Source organism: Saccostrea echinata, unplaced genomic scaffold (genome assembly GCF_033153115.1).
Source record: "Saccostrea echinata isolate AGI-Se365-2 ecotype Australia unplaced genomic scaffold, CSIRO_AGI_Sech_v1 ptg000016l, whole genome shotgun sequence".
Lineage (NCBI taxonomy): Eukaryota > Metazoa > Mollusca > Bivalvia > Ostreida > Ostreidae > Saccostrea > Saccostrea echinata.
Window position 1 is genome coordinate 15,323,365 of NW_026889765.1, and position 8,157 is coordinate 15,331,521.

Genomic DNA, 8,157 nt, shown 5'->3' on the forward strand with positions numbered 1-8,157 from the left:
GAACGGAAAGCGGAACCGAACGGAAAACATGACAAATATAAATCGTACCGGTAAAGGTAATAAATTGTTCTTATTAATTAATACGAGTTGATTCTCTTGGGAAAGTCTCTGAACATATTGACATATCATAGGGTACGGAATACGGAACAGATAAATATAATGCAGTACATACAAAGAAATATAAAATGTCTTGGTAAAATATGTACGAGTGGAATAAATTGATCAAATTCAGTTTAGATCATATGACTTCATAATATCCTAACAAACTAAGATATATTGCCGGATCCAGTAAATGCTCTACCAAGCAAAAATCTTTACTCCTCACAAAAATATTGACTACCGAAAAAAGAAACTTCAGACGTACTGTGCTACAGAATATTCTAGAAGTGTTATAAATCAGATGAGGATAACGAACTTTTAGGAAATTTAAAATAGCCAAATGTTTGAAAAGTCAGTAACATCTAAACTTACGACTTTTTGCACTTTATTCAACCATTCTTACGATAAATTAAAAACTACGCCATAAATATTATAGACATCTGTTTCTTCAATTGAAATGGAACGCGGAATTTTTCAAATTTTGTGACTGGTCATTAGTAAAATTACTTTGTTAAAAATAACTCTTTACTTATTCTACACACAAATACTATGAAGTTGATATTAAAAGGATGCTGGAGTTCCTCATCGACAACATTTATGTATCTTTGGAGAACAGATCTTCCATAAACTAACTCTATTCTGTTCTTTTATTAGCTGACCCCTTTTTATATTCCTATGAAACAGAATTTATTGAGATAAGAAGAATGGGATAAGTAGAACGAGATAAGTAGAATGAAATAAATAGAATGAGAAGAAAACAAGAAAACACTTGCTGTTACCTTCAACTCGACATTCAGATAGATTGACAATGTTTAAGCAAAAAACAATGGATATTTCCATTCATGTGTTGATTAAATATACATCCCAGTGAACACGAATTAAAAGTCTCTACAAAAGTCTGCCCTATTTGTTTCATATTTGGACGTTTTACTGACTACCGTAGATAAGGACCAACTACGGTAACAGCTAAACTGTATGACAAACGAGATGAAAAGCTTTTTCATCTTCAACTTTCCTTATCTATGATGTAATACTCCACTTTCACCTACATATGGTGTTTACGTCTCCCAACTTTTTCGATACTCAAGAGCATGATCTGAGTGCGATTAATTTTTTAACCGATACAGGCTACTGACAGATAATTTGATGTTACTCGCATTTCAACAACATCGGTCAAAGTCAGTATTTCGCAAGTTCTATGGTCGTTATAATGACCTTGTTGTAAAGAGAATATAACCAATCATTGGGTAGTAATTTGGTATACGTTTTTTGTTCCAAGTCTTAGGTTTTTGTTTATATACTAAATTTGACAACGCAATATTCCGTCTACTTGATCAATACATAGGACCCACGGCGGGTGTGACCGGTGGGCAAGGAGGCTTACTCCTCCTAGGCACCTGTCCCTACCTCTGGTTTTTCCCTGGATCTGTTGTTATGCCCTGTTCACAGAATTGTATCGTTTGTTGATTTCTTTTTTGAGATTGATTGATCGATTGAATGTTTTTTTACGTCCTATTCGAGAATTTTCACTCATATAGAGACGTCACCGTATACCAGTGAAGGGCCTCAAATTAAGACCTTTACTCGGAACTCAGTGTCATTGAGCAGTGAAGGTTCTTTATCGTGCCAACGCCTACGGTGACACGGGGCCTCGGTTTTTTAAGGTCTCATCCGAAGGACCAACAGCTTTCACTTCAAAGTGCCGAGCGCTTGGCGAAGAACAGTTGCTACCTACTTTTTATCGACTAAGTTAAGTCGCGGCCGCTCTTCGAACACACGACCTTCCGATCATGGAGCGAGCGCTCTACCGACTGAGCTACCTCATTTTTTATTATATGCGTGAGAAAAATGAAATGATATGGATATATGAGTATGTATTTGACGTATTATTGCATTTTAAATTTACAAATGCTAAATGTAAATAATTCTATAATGAGAAAGGAAAGATTTCACAGGTATTCAGGAGGTATAAAATATAAATATTTTATTTATTGGATCTTAAAATTATGTGTTTTTAATATGATTTCAGCATTATAAACCAATTAAGCCCTACGTTATCTTATCAATTTAAAAAAAAAAAATTAAAATGGTTTGGCTGCAAAAAGAAAATCTTTATATCTAAAAAAAATGCTGTTATTTAATGCATTATATATTAAACTTGTGAAAAAATGAGATATATGATAACATTGTACATTTAATATAAAAAGATATTCATGAAAATATCTGAAAAATATTTGTTAACAGTTTTCAACCCTTTGGATGAAATCTTCAATAAAAGTCATTTGTAGAAAAGAAATGACAGTTGTCATTGAAAAAACTGAAACCAATCGCGAAATTTGAAAAAAAAAAATGTTTTTTTTTTTATTGGACCAAGCTGTTTGAAATTAAATTGAACTCAACCGCAATTATATAAAATGGATTTATATAAACAACAATTTCACGGGAATATTAGGTTGCTTTGGAAATCAATTAAAAAAGGAAAAACGATTTTATTCAGGAAAAGGAGAAAATTAACTCCTTTTTTTGGTGAAGCATGTATTTTTGGGATCACAGGTTGCATGCAGACAGTTTAAACAATTTAGTTTCTCTCTTTTTTGTCGTAGTAAAGAGCAACGTTTAATGTTAATGAATTTCAAGTTTCATAAGATAACAATTTTAATAAGAAAATAATGAAAAAAAGAAGACGTAGTAATGAAGGCCAGCACCCGAAAGTCAACGTAATTTACGTTCTCTTTCCAAATACTGGCTTTTATACGCGTCTCGTGGCATCTCACTGATTTTTCAAATACAATGGCAAATCACTCCTGATTCAGGAACAGACCATATCGACCTTATAATATTATTACTATCAAAGATATTCATTTTAAAATTCAATTTTTTTAATCAACGTTTGATAAATGATAGTCCTATTAATTTTGGTAAGTATAGGTTGAATGTTTACAATGTAAAGAACATTGTCTAAGACTTTTATGGATAACCCTCGTATCATGAGAAGTATAAGAAAATGGATTTGTTAATTAGCACATACATGTATACATGTATATGCTTGGCACTATGACTTTTGTAAAATACCATGATTACAGGTATTTATGACATTTAAGGTAAATCTATGCTATATAGCATGTGCACAGTTTGTCATAAAATATTGTAAGCTCCCCACTGGTCACCTTTTTAAAAATGAGGGTTACAAAATATTACATCATACTGTACACATACACAATTAGGGCGGTACATGTACTTCAGTCCTGGTTAACTTCAGTATTGCAATCAGAACGAGAGTTTCTCAAAGGTAACAATAATTTATTAACACATTTCAGCATTAGCATCCAGGTATAAGGCATCAGTTTGGTTGGTGGAGTCGACAGTACAGGGATATGGCAAAAACGGGGCGGGGCATTAAGGTGACCGTTAAACCAATACTATAATTCTAATGTTTCCAAATAATAAATAGATATTTAGTGTGTTGGGAAAATTATTATCTTAATTAATTCTCCCCTAAGTCGAACGATCAGCCAGCTTTTGGAATACAGTATTACGTATTTGGCGCTTGGTGAACTTCAAAAAAAAATATATTGGCTGATCGAATCATATAATATAGACATTATTTCTAGGTACCACGTGATGGGACCTAACCAATGAAATAACGGTACGGTGACACTCGACCAATTGTGGCAATGTACGACACCGCACAACATGAGTTTTGCTGTACAGTGCCAAACAAGTTTGCCGTACACAAAGAATAAATAATCAAAACCATACTATGATTAAATATTACACATGGATTAAATCATATCATAAAATCATAACTATGCTGGATATTATCCTAATCTGTAAGTAAATATTCGGATCCTAGAAATATGTATACATGTATTTGTCATAAAAACATCGAATCGTTTGGCCGACGATGTCAACTAAGTACTGTCAAATACGAGCACAAGGATAAGCTATTGAAGGTACAAATAATTGTCTGATAATATTACATAACTTGCAACAATTGTTCTAGCAATAATCTGATTTACTTCTAATAATGGACAATTAGAAAATCTTAGGAATACAAAATGCAAAACTCCGGCTAGTAAGTACGTCACATCAACAGAGATGGCAGCGGGTTGTATACAAGAATATCCAAACGAACAAATCGCTTTATTACGGTTCTTTAAGGTTATGTTCATGAAGAACCACAAGAAAACGTGTAGTTTCAAAAGGTATGCGATCCAATTCATGAGATACTGAATTAAATTTCAAAAAATATGTTATTGACATATTAGCATGTGCTAAAAAGAGAATAAATGCATAACGTTCTTAAAAACAGAAACCGTCTCACAAGCAGTTGAAATATTGGCTTTGCAAAGATACAGTAACAAATTACACAATAAAATATAGATGTCGGAGTGAAATGATGTTAAAGTCATATACGGCGTATTTTTGATAAGTTCAGATAACCAAAATTAAAAATATCTTTCTATTTGATTTCTTTCTTTATATAAATATGAGACTTTTCTGTAAATTATACAATCTAAATCAACCGCGTTTCAAAGATATCAAAAAATGAAATAAATAACCGATTTATTTACCGACTCCACATTTAAATAAAAGACATATTTAAAGTCAATTTAAATATAGAAACGTGAGGTAATTCAAGTTCAAAATCGGTGAAAATTTTAATTTGAACGGAAATAACATTATTTGTTATACTTTTAAAAATTTGTTCCTATATAAATCAATACTAATAAAAGTCTAACATTTCCAATGTTTTACTGAGCGGGCATAAAAAAATCGATGTTTGACCGCGGAGTGAGATATATGACCTGTCGATGAGATGTTGGACCGCTTACTTCACACAATGGGCGGGGTCAGCTAAATCTCATTTGCATTGGTGCTCGACATACATGTATGTCAAAAATAATAATAATAAAATAAATAAATAAAAGGTATAACAAAACATTTATTGACTGTGTTCTCGGGCAAAATGCGTTTTGTCGACCCTTCGAACCAAACTGTTTGTCTTCGGCCTAACGGCCTCAGGCAAACAGTTTGGTTCTTGGGTCCGACAAAACGCATGTTGCCCTCGAACCCAGTCAATAAATGTATAATCATGTATATCTAAACTCAGTCTCGTATCATCATTTTTAGGCACAGATACGCCAAATATAGCTTTAAAATTTTATATTACATAGATGTATACATTATATAGGTCTTGCAATATATAGAGGATATTCAGTATTTTGTGGTTGCATATGGAATATGTTATATAAAGAGCTAGGTTCACTTTATGCATAAAATTGCCCTGTCCATAATTCAATTAATACACTATCACCCTTTGTCCCATTTCATATATCAAAATAAAGTAGAGACTTAGTGCTCTTATTTCCTGTAAAGAATTTCTTTTTGAGAATGCAGGTATTGGAAAACAGGCTATGCGAAAATGCAATAATCTTGAATTTTGCAGAAAATAGGGGTATTTGACTAAATTCAGCAAAGAATTAAAATATGAGCACGACCCTCGATCCAAAAAGTAAAACATGTTTTAAGATCTTCAGAAACAGATCTTTCATTACGTAATTGCATATTTTGGATCAGAGGTTGTGCTCTATGTGAAATATTGAAAAAATACTTCAATTTTAGGCCATTTTTAACGGAATTTACAGGATATGGTAAAAATGACGTATTTCATGACGTCATAATGCATTGACTAGAGAGAAAATTACGTCATGTTCAATAGATACACAGTCTTCAACGGTCCAATTGATAAATACTGCATTGTCAACAAAAATTGAGCAGTTTCGATTTTTCAGAAATTCACAGAGCCAAAAACGACCCTAAGTGGCTCTTGCTCTTTGCTATACCTTTAAAAATTGTTTCCTATATAATTCTATACTTAAAAAAAGTCTAACATTTCCAATGTTTTACTGATCGGACATAAAAAAATCGAAGTTTGACCGCAGAGCGAGATATTGGATCTGTAGATGAGATGTTGGACCGCTTACGTCACAGTGTGGGCGGGGTCAGCTGTATCTTATTTGCATTTGTTGGAGTTCGACAGAGCTTTACGGAATTGACCAAGCTTAAACCGCAGTGCGGGTAAACAAAATTTACATCATGTTATGTCAAAATAAAAAGTAAAAGGTATAACAAAACATTTATTGACTGTGTTTTCGGGCAAATGCGTTTTGTCGACCCCTCGAACCAAACTGTTTGCCTTCGGCCTAACGGCCTCAGGCAAACAGTTTGATTCTTGGGTCCGACAAAACGCATGTTGCCCTCGATCACGAACCAGTCAATAAATGTATAATGTTATATACCTTTAGTAGCGTTTCAGCCCTGATACAGCTAATTTTGACTTGAGACGGCTGTTTGGAGCTAGGGTTGTATTACCATAAGGATGAGATCAAGCCGTCTCGCCCTGTTACTAAGGAAGTATATCGCCTTCAAATTGCAAATAATTTGTGCTATTTAAGAAAAAAAAAGTTTGCTTGAAAGTGTTTAGAAATGTTTATTGCATATTAAAATTATATATGGATTTTTTTATAATGTTTTATTTACGCTAAAAACCGTTTTAGAAAGTGCACCAATTGGTGTTGCTTCTCACGTACATGTAAGAGGGTTACACTTGGTTATTTAGAACATCAACACATCATGTTTGAAAAAGAAATGAACATTTATTTGTTCTGAATGTAAGAAAATGCCATATGTCTTCTGAAATTTCGTGTTTAATTTTATATTAAAAGCTAAATTTAGTTACTATAACCTCTTGCGTGTGATGCAACCCAATTCGATCTCATTAAAATGAAAGCAATTTGGACCAAACGTAAAAGGCAAATTGCTTTTTGTCTTATTATTTTTTTATTTTCACCTTTAATCAAAACTTTCGTTGGATCCTCGATTGGAAGGTCGGTATCAAACCCCGGCCGTGACTGACCCAAATCGATCAAAAACAGGAAGCAACTTTTCCTCCGCCAAGCGCTCGGCACGTTAGAGTGAAAATTGCGGGTCTTTCGGATAAGACCTTAAAAACCGAGGCCCCATGTCAGGGCAGGCGTTGGCACGATAAAGATCTCTCAGTTTTCAATGGCCTTGAGCTCCGAGTAAAGGTCTAAATTTGAAGCCCTTTGCCGGTATATGTGACGTCACTATCTGAGTGAAAATTTCTCGATTGGGATGTAAAACAATTATTATACACATGTACAATCAATCAGTCAACATCTTTACCCCCGTTACAAAGACCGAAAACAAAGATGGAGAACTCTAATTTTATTTCTTAAACTAAAATACAAAGTCACTTTTTGTAATTGTGATTTTTTTAGTATTATCAGGAAAAAAATCTTTGCATTTCAATAAATTTTCTTGGGTTTTAAATATACGAGGGTTGTCCGGTAAAATCGTGGACAGAGCGTTTTATCGAAAAATTATGGCAGTACTATGCTGAAATATTCAGCAAATGTTTATTTATCATATTTAAGTGTATCTTAATTTTTTGATAAAATATAGACAAAAATAAAGATTTTATTATACTTGAAAGTGCACAGGGTACAGTCAATCAAAAAACCAGCTAAATCCCGAAGAGCAGTCGAATTTATTCCACAAGAGTAACAGTACTTTGTTTTTTATATTTTCATGAATGCAAAGCACGAGTAAGAATAAAACAAAATTCTGTCCCACTTGTGAAAATATTTACATTTCCAACTACAAAACAATGAATGTATTTTTAGTACATCCCGTTTCTTTTTTAGGATGTGAAGGCATAGGTGAGCGATTCAGAGACGTGAGATATAAGCAATTTGTATTCAAAAAGGCGTTTTTTAAACAATAATTTTGAGAACTGTATAGTAACAGCTTTAATCCATGTCAGGATGATTTTCCCACTCTTTCTATCTACAAGGATTATTTTCTTTTGCAGTATTTGTAAAGACAAGAATATTTTTGCCACGAATTTGTTATTCAAAGTAAAAATAACAATTTTGTTAATCTCAAAGTACAGATGGCTTGCCTGTGAAGATATCAGTATTTTACCCAATGAAAAAAAATTAAGAGAAACTTTTTACCTGACAGTAATTCTCT